Source organism: Spermophilus citellus (assembly GCF_964194105.1).
Source record: "Spermophilus citellus genome assembly, chromosome: 7".
In the NCBI taxonomy this organism is placed as follows: Eukaryota; Metazoa; Chordata; class Mammalia; order Rodentia; family Sciuridae; genus Spermophilus; species Spermophilus citellus.
Genome location: NC_138188.1, coordinates 32,902,135 through 32,919,150, shown reverse-complemented (window position 1 = coordinate 32,919,150; position 17,016 = coordinate 32,902,135). Strand labels below are relative to the sequence as shown.

Genomic DNA, 17,016 nt, shown 5'->3' with positions numbered 1-17,016 from the left:
AGAAACAATCCACAAACCAAACATTTGGAAACAAGATCATAATTCCAAAATCTGCAAAGTTGATTAGAAAAATCTCTGTTTAGAAATAACATTTATTGCCCAATTCAACATTTCCCACACGGTGTAAGTAAAATGAAAACAGTCTGGAAATGATAAACGAGGGCTGTCTTTCTAGGGGAAGAGGCGAGTAATGGATGGAGCTTCAGTCTGTGCTCTGCTCAGGGGCTGTTCCCTTTAGTCCTGGCACTTCTGCAGTGATGAAGGTCGTTTTCTCACTCAAACTCCACTGTACAAGGGTTTCTCTGGGGACTGTGGCTGAGTGACATTTACTATCCTCAATTTAAGTTAATAGATTCCCACTAAGACCTGCAATTACAGGGCACAGCTAGTGGATCACAGGGAGGCTGCATGTAGCCGTCTCCACTTCTTGGACCCTCCGTGTGTGCCAACTGTATGCACAGCCTGGGCTGGGGGAGGGGACACAGATCATGTGTTCTGGAGGTGCTCCCAGTCAGAAGCAAGAAGTGATGGGATGAGGCCTTGGAAGCAGAAGGTCATCCGGGACTGTGAAGGTCAGTTTGCTCAACTCTCAATAGAGAGGGCATGTGTGCCAAGAAAATACGCCTTTCAAGAGCTCCTACCCCCAGGGGTGTAAGTGCCTATAAGTGAAGTTCTCTGAAATCTATCACCACATTTATACATAGGTCTGCTTCCCACAGGCTGCTCCCAGCCAGTGACTGAGAGTAGCAGGCCCTTCTCTGAAAAATACGGGACGATTCTGTAGGGCAACTGTGGCTCAAGAACTCTCCATAGACCTTACCAATGCTTCCTAGGAGTAGCACCGCAGTGTAAGCTTCTCCCCACCCAATCCCCCTTCCTTCCCGCTCTCCTTGAGGGGATCAGACCTTCACAGTGGCCGGATAATGCTCCCACCCTCCTCTGGCTCCTGTCACATGTCCCCCAATAAACCTCTTGCATGTCTAAACTCTTCCTGCTGTCTGGCTCCTGCAGGACCCGAATTCATGTTGTCTTGAATCCCCCTACAATTTCCCTGTCAAATATTTGCTGCCAAGCGCCTGCTGTGTACCCAGGGATGGAAGCCTTGGCTGCCTCCGGGAGCTGTTGCTCTAGACTTCTCTAACTCTCACCAATTTACATACCTTCCTTAGCCTTATCTGAAATTTGTCTTCTTCCCACTGGTCTCAGCTCTGCCAACCAAGGTAATATGGCATGTTCCCTCTTCCACAGACTGGCTTGTCTGTCAAACTAGTTAGATCATCCCTGAGGGTTTTTTTTTTTTTTTTTTTTTTTTTTTTTTTTGCTTAAAAGAATAGCCAGGTGCTAGAAACATTTTTTTTTTCCTCCATTAAAAGAACATGCTACCCAAGGTAGATCTTTTACAAATGGGGACCCAGGTTATTTAAATCTCGCCTTAGGCGTGAGACCCAGAGATGAACCCAATTCTCTCCTCACTGTTTGAGCTACAAAGACAGGGTAAAACACGTACCACCAGGACCCGTGTACTCTACATCTGCTATGTGACCATTCACCTTTGGATCAAAAACATGTCCCTGCCGTTCAATTCTGAATTCACAGTTCACAAATGAACTTTAGGTTTCCCTCTGGTATGTTCACATCTTTTGTTTGTAGGGTTGGCTTTCAGCTCTGGGAATTTACCTGTATCTCTTTACCCTTCATGATGTCAAATTTGGCCTATTAATTTAGAAAGTTGAAACAATTTTTGATCCTGATTCATTCACCAGAGACACATTTTCTCTTCCTTCCAACTTGATAGTATGGCCCAGCTTAATTCTTTAAATAGTTATTGAGCATTTACCACAATGCCAGGCACCATTCTAGATTCTAGAGAGATCACCGTGGGAAAATACAATTTCTTACATTCTTAGAACTTTCTTTTTTTCTTTTTTGATACTCAGTGGTTAAGGGACGCTTAACTACTGAGCCACATTCCCAGCCCTTTTTATTTTTTTTTTATTTTGAGATAGGGTCTTGCTAAATGTTTTAGGGACTCACTAAATTGCTGAGGCTGGCTTTGGACTTGTGATCCTCCTGCCTCAGACTCCCAGGCTGCTGGGATTCCAGGTGGGCACCACTGCACCCATTCTAGAGCTTACTTTTCAATGAAGAGATTCAGAGGCTAGAAGTAATAAATAAATCACAAGGAATGTTAAAAGATGGTACAGACAACAGGGAAAGGGGCAGAAGGAGGGACTCAGACTGCCTGCCGCAGTGTGGGAAGCGTGTGGGCAGCGAGGGCCTCCCGGGGAAGCAGATGCAGGAGCACAGGGTAGAGGAGGTGAGGGAGGGAGGCAGAGGATCTCTAGGGAACAGCATTTAAGAGGGGACAGCCGAGCAGAGGGTCTGACCTGGGAGCACTGAAGAGCCAGTGGGACTGGAGCAGAGAGGAGACCCAATGGCTTTTGGACCCCTTTGGCTTCTACTCTGAGTGAACAGGAGCCACAGGAGGGTGTCCCTGCCCAGTGACACAGCATGACATATGTGCTCATTGTGTCACCTTCTGTTGTGTGGCAAGTAGATTGCAGGGCCATGTAAAATCAGGAGGACCTGCCGTTCATCCTAGAGCCATGGCTGGGAGAGACCGTGGTTACTTGGACAGACGCTGAGCAATGGAGGTAGGTGGTCGGACCCTGGATAGCCAGACTTAAGGACAGTTAGATTTTTTTTTACTTTATCATTCTGCCAAAGTGATATGTGTTCAGTAGAACCTGCACCTCTAATTTTGAATTTTGCTCTTTTCCCAGCCTCATAATGGGGCGTACAATATTCCCTCAATGCTGGCAGGGGCTGCAAGCCACAGCTACCAGTCAGCCGTGCAAACTTGAGGGTAAGCAACCCCGTATCCCATGGTGCACTACGTTGCTAGTATTTTTTGGATTACAGGTATTCACTAAATCTAATAAATTATGAAATATTCAATACTTTATTATAAAATAGACTTTGGCAGTAAAATGAATTGGACAGAACTTTCCTATGTTCATAGGTGAATACGCGACCAGTGGAAATCTTCATCACAGACAACGATAATGGGATCCTAATTAGAATAAGTTATGCTCCATGCAAGTATAATGTCAAAATACACCTTAATGTCATATATATCCAAAAAGAACAAATTTTTAAAAATAAATAAATAAATAAAATTATGGTTGAGACCAAAACAATAACAAAATAAAATATTTCTTTGGGCTAGATGATTTGCTCAACTACAGGCTGATGTCAATGTTTAATTCAGGCTGGGCAAAACCATGTATGTTCAGTAGGTTATGTTTGATAGATGCAATTTTATGACATTTTCAATATATGATGGTTATTGCAATGTAATTTAAGAAGCATCAGTATTTAGACTATCTCCATTGATATGGGATGTGAAAGAAATGGAAGAGTCCAAATGACTGCATGGCTTCTGTTTTGAACAACTAGAACAACAGGGCTCCCTTTAATTAGGAAGGGAAAACACTCATAGAAGCAGTTTGGAGGAAAGAGCAGGTGCTCCTCATTGGACCCATGGGTTTGAGCTGTCCATGTGTCTCTGGGAAGATGTTGAGTAGGTGTAAGGTCCAGACTGAAGATATAAAAGATACCAAAAGCAGTAGTATTGACAGACCACAAAGAGAACAAGTGGAATGCTCTAAGATGCTCTGAGATGCAGGAGATAGAAGAAATCAGCAAAGGGGCCTGAGACAATTATCAAGAATACCAGTAACAATAAGTGTGGCAAGGATGTGGGGAAAAAGGCACACTCATACATTGCTTGGTGGGACTGCAAATTGGTGCAACCACTCTGGAAAGCAGTATAGAAATTCCTCAGAAAACTTGGAATGGAACCACCATTTGACACAGTTATCCCACTCCTCAGTTTAAAATCATCATATTACAGTGATGCTGCCACATCAATGTGTATAGTAGTTCAATTCATAAAAGCCAAGCTGTGGCACCAACCTAGGTGCCTTTCAACAGATGAATGGATAAAGAAAATGTGGTATGTATACACAATGGAATATTTGTTATTAAATGGATGGAACTGGAAACTATCATGCTAAGTGAAAAAAAGCTAATCTCAAAAGACCAAAGGCCAAATGTCCTCTCTAATATGCAGCTGCTAACAAAAAAATAAACAGGGGAGGGAAGAATAGAAATTAACGGGATTAGACAAAGGGGAATAAAGGGAAGAGAGGGGGGAATGGGAATAGGAAAGACAGTAGAATGAAGTGGACATAACTTTGCTATGTTCGCATATGAACACATGACCAGTGTAACTCTACATCATGAACAACCAAAAAATTGGGAAGTTATACTCCATGGGTGTTTGACGTGTCAAAATATACTCTACTGTCATGTATATCTAAAAAAGAACAAATAAAATTTTTTAAAAAGGGGAGTGCTGAGAAAGGCCAATAAGAAAGAAGAAAAGCTAGGGGAGGGTGAGTTCCTAGAAACACAGAGAAATAAGTGTCCCTGGGAGAACAAAATGTTAAAGGCTGATGCTAATCCAGGTAAAATGAAACTAGGACCTGAGCCCAGACTTAGCGACAGGCTCCATGGTTAACCACGTAGATGGCACATGAGCATCTTTCCAAGACCTGTATGCACTGGGCATGGGAGAGGACTAAGGCAGTCCAAGGTTTCCTGGAGTCTGGATCATTTGAGGATCCCAGTGAGCACCAAGATGGGAATGTATAAAATTCTCCTGATAACCCTGCTCTTGCCCATTGCACACCACCATCCGGGCTGCCCTTGCAGGTTACATAGAAGCACAACTTACAGGTTGCCAATCATGGCATGGCCTTGCAGGTTTTCAGGATCCCTGTGCCTGGAGCGCTGAAATATCATTTACTAAATATTGGAAAGATCAAACCTGAGAATTTTCCTGGGCATGGTTCTTCTCCTCACCTCCATTCCCCAGAAAGCCACCATGGAAATGCCAAATGCCATGCCAGACCTGTTCTAATCAGTGGGGACAGAAGGACAAGTAAGAGAGGCACAGCTTGGTCTTCCAGGTCCTTGAAGTCTAGTGGGGGTCAGACTATAAAGAGGCAATCATGGGGGAGAGGGGTCCAGAGGCAATCAATAGCTGCAATCCATTGAGAGGAACACCCCTGCTTCTACAGATGGTCTGGACCACCCCGCAGCCAATTAGCCGTGCGTGGATCCAGGAGAAGTTGCCAGAGTGCGATGGTCATCCCTGTCTGCATCTCTGGGATTTATGGAGCTAACACGATGGTTACAGTCCCTGTGGAAGGCTGGGTGTCCTCACACAGGTCACTCTAAATGTCTTAAAATTTGATTGCCGTGGGATTGAGCACATGACCGAAAGCAAGAAAGTATTTCTTTTCCTCCCTGGAAATGAGGGGCCGCTCACGTTCGGTGCTACGCCATCAGCAATCACCCATAGTGATGAATTTGGTTTTTCCTTCTTCAAGGGCAAATACCACCGTTAGATCTGATGTTTTATGTGCTATGAAACCTTCAGACAAAACAGAAAATAATAAAAATGAGCTCAGGTGTTCACCAGAACACCAACTTCTAGCAAAACTAAGGTAGATGAAAGAGGAAGGATATTAATTCAAAGAGGCACTCCCCCACCCCGGACACCCCCAATACACTGATTTCCACAGTCAGTTCTGGCCCGTGCTCTCTTCTCCACAATCCTCAGATGAAGGAGTAGTTTCATTGGATGGCTGAAATCACACACAAATCTTCTGAATAAATTAAACATTCTACCAAGAAAAAGAAATGAAAATGAAGAATTCATAAGTAAAAAAAAACAAAGAGGAAAAGATAAGAAAAAAGCATTAGAAGAATTAGTCTAGGACCTATTTGGAAAGAAGGTGCTGAAGGCTTAATAAAGATGTTTGACCTAAAAAGGAGGCGTTCAGTACATGCAAACTGAATCACAATTGCCCTGCCCCTCTTAGAAAGATGGAGATACTGACTCAAGAGGAAACTAGGACTCAGAGAAACATTTGTCTGTCAGTCCCCAAGGAAAAAAATCATCCTGGGTTCAAACAAAGACAGAGACATGAGTGTCTACTAAGAGAGTCCACAGCCAATAGTAAGAGGCACTTTAAACATGTCAGAAGCAGAAATTAAATTAAAACATCATTTGTCAAGAGCTCAGGGATGGAGAGGAAATAAGGGCAGGCTGGGTGGTGGAGGTCATTTGGCTCTGTTTTTGTGCACAAAGACTTTGGAGAGATCTTACTCCCAAACTGCTTTAGAAGCAGACAGATCCAAGGTAGCATATCACAAATAGCAGAGGGAGTGCCCAGAATGTTCTTACCTGAACTGACAGGTCAGATATGGATAAACTACAGAGCCACAATGGTCCCAGCTATTAGTCTGGAAAGATCTCAGGGATGACATGGAACAACTGTCAACTCAAATTAGTCACGGGTCACTCGTCATGATCAGTAGCATCAGTGATGGGGCCTGGCAGGCCACCAGCCAGCCCACCATGCGTAAAAAGGACTCTGAAGGGGGTCATGGGGACTTCAAACCTTGACACCCAAGCTGGGTCTGGGATGGTGACATGACTCTATCTCAGAAGGTAGAATTTGGACCCTGGAGTCCGGAGGGACAGATGCCTTGCTATATCCTACCTCAGGTTCCCATGGGCCATACATTTCTGGACCCTTTCATTTAGTTATAGACTCAGTCAAGTTCAAAGTTTTCTTCTTACTCATTTTGTTTTCCTGATTTAATAGGGGTCTTTCCCCCAACCATTAAGCATATCAGATTCCAAAATGTGAGAATGAGTTAATAGTTTTTTTTTTTCCTAGGACAATCACTAAGTTCTAATGCATTATCTTTGCTTATTAGAAAGTACTTCATAATCTCTTAATTGATTTTTGGGTCAAAATAATTCTTTCAACAGTTTTAGCCCTAATCCATTTGGAGATTTAATAAATCATGTGAGCCTAATGCCTTGTTTTATTAAGATATCAAAAGTATTTCTAAGAAGTGTGAAAGAAAAATAATAGCAAAACCCAAATATATAATTCACGATCAAGTTGTTCTGTTAGAGTGAAATATTTAAAGAGGTTATGAAAGTGTGAGGCTTGGATTTGGGGATTCAGCAAACCTTATCTAAAAGGGAAAACAGTGATCCTTCTGAAGGTGGGACAGCCTTCCTCTGAGTCCATCTCTCGTGGCTGGAGGAGGTTCGGACACAGCTGAGTTCCTTCTAACTTAGGCAAAAGTCATGGCAAGTCTCCTGGAAGGTCACAGTCTCTCTAGTCTGAGGGCCTTGCATATTCAGAATTGCCAAGGAGATCCTTACAGAGAAGCATAATTCATGGTGGGCAGGGTGCGGCCACTTTCCTGGCCATTTCATCTAGGGGGTCTTCATAATGACCCTACAGAATGACAGCACAGCCGCAGCCTGAGCCATGTATATCTGAGGGCTAGTAACTACTTTTACCCACCATGGACATTTGCGTTTTCCAGGATAAAAGCCCATTTGGGTTGTTTCCATATCTTGGATATTAAGAAGAATGCTTCTGTGAGTATTCATCTAGAAGTTTCTGTGTGGACATTATGTTTTGCCCTTCACTTGGGGATATACCTAGGATTGGGATTGCTAGACCATAGGGGAAATGCCAACTCCTGCTCTTCTATCTAGAATAGCATTTCCTAGCCAAATCTTTCCTGGACTTACCACATGCAATCTATACCATGGACGATAGTTCTGAGGAGAACAGGTGAGGCAAGGAGTAGTGAGGAGCCCAGGACCCCAGCTCGGCGCAGTTGGCATTAGCAAAAGTGAAGAAGGGTTATGTTCAGAGTCCCATGGATGCTGTGTTCCTATTCCGACTCTGCCACCTGCTGCTCACTGTAGGACCTTGGGCTAAGGTTCACCCAAACCCTTAATTTCTTTGGATCTCCAATTCTTCAACTACAAAACAGGAATATTAATCCTTATGTTATGAATTTTTCATAGGCCGCTGTGTGGTCTATTGTTCCTTCCCACAAGATCCCACCTGTCAGGCAGCCACTCAGCAACGGCTCCAAACTCTCTCCTTCTGGGTCCACCGCTGTTCGAATATGCAAATCAACCCCTGGGCACAGTTCCCCAAGGTGTTGTGAAAACACAATCCAGTGACAGCCGTGGGTAGTTATTTAATAAATACCTTAGAGGGGATAAATAAACATACATAAATACCCGTCATCTCCACTCCAAGACAGGGTGGAGATGATGGGTAAGAACAGGCTTGGAGACAGGGAGGCCAAGAAAGAGCTAGACGCTCTAGAGGCTGAAGTGATGGGCACGTGCTCCACAAGAGGCTGGGATTCCCTGTGACATCTCAAGATGACCTGGTTTGTTTGAGAAGTAATCTGGAAAGTAAGTGGTGGGTGCCTCATCCTTAAGGATAAGGAGATCTGGTGACTCAGGGGAAGAGACATGTCATGGCCCACCCAAAGATCTTGTCACCTGGATCTCCTTAAACCTCACCTTACTATCCCAGCTCTCTTGTCTACCCCTGGACTTCTTCACTTCAAACTACACTGTAGCCATGTTAGTCTTTCTAAACCTATAGATTTTACCCACATTACTCTGATGCTCAAACACCTTCAATGGATCCCCATTGGAAAAAGTTCCAACTCTCTCTTTGGTATTTAAAAATGTGGCAGGCACAGACTATGTGGCAGGCTCAGGAACGTGCTGCTTTTATCTAACTGCTCTACTCACCGTGTTCCAAGAGAGCTCAGCTTTTGCAATGTCTGTCCACAGAACCACCCCCTCTGTCTACCTGTCTTTACAATCCCACTGGCCTTCAAAGCCACAGGTGGATCGGAATCCTGCCCTTGGCTGAGCCTTGCCAGGCCCTTCTCACCTCCCAACTCAAAAGTTCTTATGACTTGTAATTCTCATTGAGTATTATCATTTGTCATTGAGATGACAGAGAAGTACAAATACTCATACAGCTTAGGACACAGTACACTGGGATTTAACTTTCCAGGTGCTCATGCCTGATCTCCATCACTGGAGTAAAGTCTTGAGGGCAGGAAACCCAATTTTAACATTCTTCCCACTTGTTAGCAGCATAGATTAAATGTTTAACCATGCTGGTCTCTTCTCTAAAGATCTCAGGAGGAAAAGGGGTCAGAAAATGGCTTAGGTCTATTAAACATAGATATTGGGCTGCACAGGAGGAAGGGGTGGGAGGGAGAAGTCAGACTGTGATTCAGCAGGAATATGGAGTATTTCTGACTATGGGGGCTCCAAGGAAGCGAAGACAGGAAACTCCACTGTGTAGGTGAGGACCCCTGGGAATTGGGTCCATCCCACCTCACAGAGATGTTTTGGTTGAATTGTTACTCTAACATCAATGGTTTTCTAAACTTTCTTTTTTGTTGTTGTTATTGTTGTTTGTTTTAAGTTTTAAGCCATGGAATCCTTTCTTCAAAGGATAAAGTGTGAACAGAACAATTCAGAGATGCTCTGGAAGAATCAGAGGTGGGGATTGGCACCCAGAAGCCAATCCACTTCACATCTCCAGAGACCCTGTAGGGTTTTGAAGACACATTCCAAAACTTCTAGAAGTCTTTAGGAGTCCCTTTGAGGCCTGAGATTAAATCATGTGGATTTCTAGAAGTGTGAGTGGTGGAATTGAGGGTGAGGGAATGGGAGTGACTGGCCAACATTTTCTCTCATGTTAAACATAACCATAGGAAAGAAATAAAATTCGTATCCAAATGTCAGCTAAAGACTTTAGGCCCATGACAAAGAAGTATAATACGCACACAGATGAGTTGTGTTTCCTCTGACATTTCTATTCTAGGAAAAGGCTCTACGGCGAAGGTCCTGCTCAGATAACAGCTTCTCCCTCTGTCGATGAAAATGCATTTCATTGCACAAATATGCTTGGATTTTTACATTAGGAAGCCTGACTCATTAAATATTTTTGGTGCAGTAACACTTCTGGTCAAAGTAGATTAAACAAATAAGCAATTAGTTTGGAGACTGGGTATGAATACAAAAGCAGAATTAATTATTTTTCTCCTTGTTTTCCTTCATTGTGGACTTTGACTTTGTGTTTGCTTTTGCTCTGTGCAGCGCCATGAGATGGCCCAGACACTTCCTTTCATCTCCCTCCCCTACCTCCGAGGCACCTGGGGACAGGAGACTTCTTTGGGTGTGCAGCTGCAATCCCATGCTATTTTATAAAAGAAGAATATCATCTGAATTACAGGGTGGGGCTCAAAGGGATGTGAGTGGGAGAGAAAGTGAGGGCTTCAGACTGGGGTCTCAGCTCCCCACCCAGGCTGGGAGCCACATTTTCTTCCTTCATTAACCCACCCACTTAGGCTTTAGTGGGTGTGTCTATGTGTGTTGCAGGTGGGGGGGGGAGGAGGAGGGGTCCATCATTTCTGATATTATCTCCAATGTGTATGTGTGGGTGGATGGGTGGGGAGTTCTTCCTCAAGATCCACTTGACTCTGCTAGTTCTGAAAATGTGTTTCCAGATCAGCATCACTTGGGAATTGGTAAGAGATGCCGAATCTTGAGTCCCACCCAGTTCTTACTGAATCAGAACCTGGGTGGCTCCAGACATCTGTGTTTAATTAGCTCTTCTCCTGAGTCGAATGCCTGCTTGGGTGGGAACTGTTCATCTAGAAATCTAGAGGTCAGAAATGTTAAGCTTTGAGAAGACATTTGAGATCATTCAGTTTTCTGTCAACTCTTAACAATTTACAGATTAGGGTGCTGAAGGCAAGAGCCGGTAAAGGACTTCCTTAAGTCCCCAGCAGGTTAATGCAGGGCCAGAAATAGCCCAGCCTCCTTTCCAAGACCAGTGAGGGTCCTCTCTCCCCTCCTACTGCACTCAGCAATTCCAGAGCCCTGGAGGATGCCCTGGATGGGGATAGAGGGACACAGGCACAATCTTAAGGATCCCTTTGCCTTCAGGAAAGTCAGCCAGAGTCCCCACCAACCTGTCCCACCCGAGGGGGAATTATGCAGAACACTATGTCAGAAGAAGGCAGGGGGTCAGTGATCCTGCTGCCCACCTCTGTCTCCTGGGTCCCCCTAGCCTGGAATGTTCCTGAAGCTCTTCTTCATTATTACGGGAACCAGAAGGTGTCTCAGGAAATGGGAATTTAGTGTGGAAATGACAGCAAACCTGAACTCTGTGACCTCGGGACTGTGGGAGGCCACTGAGGGGCATGTGCATTGGGGGCTGCGTGTCAAGAGGTGCCTGTCCTGAGCAGGTGTCCTGGGGTGCTATGAGGGCAGCTGAGGACAAGATCATCAGGATCCATGTGTCACCCGCGGCCTGCTGCTCACCCGCCTCCTGCAGGCCTCTCAGCCTTTTTTGGTTTGGGACAATAGCTCTGGCAGCTTTGGTGAGTCTGATATTTGATCATGGAAAGTGGCCCACTGGGGAAGCCACAGGATAGAGCAAGACACACCGCACAGTGGATGCATGCCCTGGTGACCCCCTAATGTCTTCCCCTGCAGCTGGGGCACCCACTACAACCACCTGGACACCCATGTCACTGTACTTGCAGTCACTGTGACCATCCACCCCCAGGCCTGGAGGTCAAAGTCTTATGGCCTCCTGTGCCACAGCTCCTCCTCCTCAGAGCCCCCACCTGGCTGTGGTGCAGGGACACACCACTCCCCACCATGGCCACAGAGTTGGTCCTTCTGTTGGCCCCACCTAGCCCTGTGGGTCTCTGTTCCTCCCAGTGCACCAGCCCCTTCTCATCCCTATCCTTCCTAATGTAATTCACAGTGCCCCCCTATACCCTCAGCATGGAGGGCCACTATCTTTTCATACCATACAATTATCCAAAGTCCACCAAAGACAGATCCATAATCCGTTTCCTGTAGAGCCTAATTGCCAGGAGCCATGTACTGCTGAGAAAGCCATGCTCTGAAATCCTGTGACCATCAAACTCAAGTGAGCTCTCCACCCTTCCTGGAAAGACTGGATTCCTCTGGTTGATTCTGTCTCCGCTGTGGAATGGTGATGTCAAACTTGTCCCATGCTCCTCGCTCTTTGAACCCCAACCCACCCCCTTCACACAGCAAGCAACCTCATCTCCCACTTCAAGGAGAAAAACAGAAGCCTGAATATCCAAGTGCATAAATAATCCTTTCAGTGGGTACTCAAAATCCCCACCAGATTGCTCTGTGCAGAGCTGAACCCAACTTCTCTGGGTGCCGTCCCTGAAGACTTCTGGGAGCCCCTGGGTTGTCTCCTTGGGAGCTGCAAACCTTTCTCTGGTTCTCCTGCTTTGCTTTCTTTGTTCTCCACGTCAGCTGCTTGCAAGACCCCTCAAGGAAAGGTGCTCATTAAGGCAGATTGTCAGTCAGTCTCCTCCCTGGGTTCCTGCAGCTCCGTAAGTGCATAGTTTCCTTGGCTTCCTCAGGCAATGCCAGGCTTAACGCAACCCTGACAGCTCTGCTCCCCTGCTTTGCAATGGCACCTTGTCCCAGAGCCTCACGGCTTCCTGTCTGAGCCTCAGACCTCACAGTGTCCCTCGGACAGAGCCACTTTCCTTGCCTTCCCCATCCTGTGTCCCAGGCACTCACTCCCATCCAGATCATCAGTTGAGGGAATAGACACAAGGTGGAACCTGTTGTCCTCATCTCCACCTGGCCCTGTGCCTGCCCACCCCTTATAGGCTTCCTCCCCACATGCAAGCAGATGCCAGCTAATTAGTTTATGAGGCAGCTCCAGGCCGTGGGCATGATGTAATGCCAGCCAGGACATGGAGGCAGAGGACACAGTGCTGAGGTCCAGGGGTCACTGTGAAGAGAGGGACGTGGTCCTTTCCCTGGGGAGATCTATCAGGAGAAATATGACCTACACACGCATCCAAAATGCATTGTGTCACACTTATAACTGGTGAAATTTGGAGAAGGATAGCACCATGTTGGGAATTTTCCATAGACAGATATGCTCACAGGGGACACGATTGGGGTCTTCCTCTCCTAAATGCTTCTGAATGGAGAATGCATTTACTCTATTCCTAGTCCTCCCCCAAAAAAAAAAAATTAAAAAAGGAAGAAAAGAAAAGACATGCTAAAATCCTAAGGCTCAATTCTATAGCCACCATCCTGCAGTTTGGCTCTTGGAAGAAAACTGATCCCAAGGCCTGGGGAATTGACAGAGTCTGCCTTGTGCTGGAAAATATTTGTGGTCCAGCATGGCCTTTATTTACCCGGAATGTTTTAATGTACCTTTTCCCCCATCTTTCACATCCGCTCAGAGAAGATGTTAATTTTCTGAAATTAAACACTTAGCTTGATTACTGTTTTGTTAATTGCTGCATTCAAAAACCCCCAGTGCTCCTGCCTGTTTAACATGGATGGTGCTGGGTAAATGATAGGCCTGGAGCTGGCACGCAGGTAGACAGAAAGCAGCACTGGAATGCCATCCCAACTACCCCTGACTGTGCTGGCTCAAGCAGCTGGGTCCCCTTCTGTGGGGCTCAGGCCAGGTCAGAGGAGAGTGGTTTCCATGAAGCCATATTTTGGGGAGATAGTGCACTCAGGAAGCCCCAGGCCTCACCAATACTTGGGAGAATGTAGGAGTTTAATTCCAACAGAACCCCGCAACAAAAGATGCCCAATGATGTACAGAAAGGACACCATTTGCTGATGCCGGGATTAATTTCAGAAAGAGCATGCATTCGTGCAACTAGTTAATAATTTATTAGCTCATTCAATGAACATTTATTGAGGGCTTTCTGTTTCAGGCATCTAGCTAGATGCTGGGGTGCAGTAACCAATAAGATGGGTTCAGGGCAAGCTCTTCTGGAAGGCCTGGTCTGATCATGGAGTTGACTTGCCACAGGAGTGTGGAGGGGTAAGATCAACAGGAACCCCATTCCCTCCCACTCTCCTTGCCAAGGTCCCAGGCAAATGACTACCATTTCCTCATCCAACCAGTGTCCCCTCTGCAATTGAGGGTTATAACAACCCCATTGGGACTTCCAACATGTTGACAGCCATAGCTGAAGGGGCCCCAGCAAACTTCCAGCTGCCAGCAAACTTCCAGCTGCCAGCTGATGATTGGCTCACAGCGGCCCCAGCAAACTTCTAGCTGCCAACTGATTGGCTCCTCTGCGGTGATGCTCATTGGGCTGTTTCCCCGGCCTTTCAGATCACAGAGCTGCTCATTGGGGGACTTTTTTTGGCTCTGCCCATGGGACCCAGCCAATCAGCCTCAAGAGCAGGAGGAGTGGGGGAGGTGGAGAGGCTTGTGGGAAGCCAGTGGTGGCAGTTGGGCTCTGAGGGTTTTTCCTGAGGAGCTGTGTGGTTTGGCCTGTGTGGTTCTAAAAATAAAGTTCGTTTCTTTTGACAAGTGGCTCCTGAATTGTGCCCAGCCAGATTGCGGCATTAACAAGTTAAAGAGGGGTCAGAGAAGTAACCACCCAGGACTGAAAGGCTCTCTAGCAACTGCATGTGGTTACTTCTAACTTCTGGAATAGTATGATCCTAAGAGCCAAGCTGACCATCTGGGACCCCTTGAGTCACATCCGAGCAGAGACCCCATTCACTCTGTGACTGGCTTGGGCTTCTGATCCCAGTCTTAGTGGGTGCCATGGACTAGAATGGGAGCTCCACTAAGGGACAGATTTTGGTCTGCTTTGTTTGCCACTATGCTCCTGGTATATGGAGCCATGCGTAACACACAGGTCATCTCAATAAATATTTGTTATGAATGAGAGCCCCTGAGAAGCAGGTACCCTTGAGGCAGCACTTGAAAAGCTGTCAAAAAGATTGTGTTGAGCAAATGGATGCATTTCCAAAGTCAGAGTCTTTAAACAGACCAACCAGCCCTCTTTGAGAGTGGTAGGGTCTCTCTGTGTTCCTCTGTGGGGATCAGGGCTTATAGCATCATATTAAGCATCATTCCTGACGTTTTCCTTGTAGGAACCACAGAGGCAGATACCTGGTCACCTGGCTGATCTGGGATGGTCCCCTCTGGGGACCACCAGGACACATTCTGATTACCAGAGCCAAACACTTACATAATGTAACAATGCTTGTCTGTGGGGCCGGAGCCACCTGGCAAACATTTTTCAAGGCTCTGCGCCTAGCGCTGTGTAGCACCTCTCTCATGAAACTGGGGCAGGTGAGCAAGTCTGCTTCTCTGCAGAGCCCAGCATCTAGTTGGGAACCCCAAGGCTGCCCAGAGGATGGGTCTGAGAGGGCACAAGCCTGGTTATGAGCAGTGTCACCTGCTGACCTCCTCAGCTCCACAGACATCATGCCATTCTGCAAATGGGCCAGGACTCAAAGGTAGGACTTCACAAAACAACAAAAACAGCCTTTCTAGAATTAAAAAAAAAAACAATGAAATGAACTATAAAATTGAATTAAGAATGGTAAAAATTTTATTTACTTCTCCAAACTTTTTTTCTTGATTCATTTCAACGAAAGTTGAAAGTTGCTCTAGTCTTTTTAAAGTTCTGACTCAATCTCTTCTCTGCTCTGGAGCAAATTTTGCCTGCTAATTTCCAATGAGACCAGCCTTTAAAAATGAACTGGTTTCAGCATATGGGATCTTAACACTCTACATTTTTACAGGCAGCGTGTAATATTGTTTTAATATTTAATTTTGAGATTTACATAATATCTTTCCTCCAAAGAGCTCAATATATTGCAATATCATAAATTCCTTTTCATATTCAAAGATTATTCTTTATGCATGCAAATACTATATTTAACCAAGGAATAATGTAAATTAGGTGATGAATTCAGAGGAATTGATGGTCTAGGTAATTATTTTGTGGGAAAAGGAGTGTAGTTGAGTGACTTTAATTCTCTAAAAACTTCAAAAATGCCTTGAAATGGACAAACTAGAGGGGTTTGTGACTATTAATAAAAGCAGTATTGTTTTTCAAAACCGATATGAAGTACTGGATTATGTGTGTGTGTGTGTTGTGGGCATGGAAAATAGTATTTCACATGCATTTGGCACAGCAGGCCACACGTGAACTGTCCCTGATGTGAATGTCAGATATAAATTGAGCTGATGGAATCCTGAGAGTCAGGGGGAAAAGTGTTACTTCTCTGAACACAAGGTGGACAGAAGGGCTCCTCTGAGTGGCAGGAGCATCCTGTGCCAGGTACTTAGTTTCTGGGCTCTGGTCCTAACCTCATCATTAGCTCATCCTGATGCAGACTTGACTATCATCTTCTCTGGTACCCACTTCTCTCAGCACAGAGCAAGCAGAGATCTATTATGTATCTGATGCAGATAACATCAGTCCCAAACAAAGAGACTGAGAAGCTCTGGAAGGAAACAGCCTAGGGAGAAAAAACTAGCACGTGGCTCTCTGGCTTAGGACATATTCTCAGAAAGGATGCTAATCTCCCAGCCCATAGAGTGATTTTTCCATCCGCTATCTTATTTGCTTGTCACCACAGAACTAGCAGGCAGGCATCATGATTCTCATTTTACAGGCAAGAACTGAGGGATCTTGGCAGATAAATGAACTTGCGTGAATCATGAGGGGAGCAGAGAGGGGGAACCAAATCCCAGAGTCCCTGTACTGCACCTCTGCTGCCATGATCCCAAGAGGCTAGGAAGATGACTGCCCCAGGGTGGAATGAGACTGCATTGACAGCCCACTAATCATGATGGGTCGGGTAAATCAGATTAGCCCTCAGAATCAGAGGTTGCAAACCACAGCCAACAGGCCAAATCCAGAATTGGATTTGTTTGGCTCTCAAGTGCTCTAAAATTTTCTAATCAGTTGTCAACATTTTAAATCTGGATTTTCAGCTTATAAAAATCAGGCAGCGCTGGGCCAGGCAACACTTATGGGAGCGGGATAGTGATTGCATCTGTGTCCTTCAGTTCCCTGCAGTCCCCACTGATTGCTATTGCCTTAATATTGGCCCTGCTTTGCCCCTTTTCCAATATCACCTGGCCCCCACAAGCCGTGGAGTTTGTTCACTCTGGCTAAGGTGGTCCCAAATCACTCACTGATCTGATTTGTCTTTCCCCCAAA

General features: G+C 45.6%; 1 protein-coding gene across 2 annotated transcripts in view; it reads right to left on the bottom strand.

Annotated features, from left to right (window-relative positions):
• EPHB1 (EPH receptor B1) overlaps positions 1-17,016 on the bottom strand; it is a 425,417-nt gene that overhangs the window by 91,383 nt on the left and 317,018 nt on the right. The gene's annotated exons all lie outside the window — the stretch shown is intronic.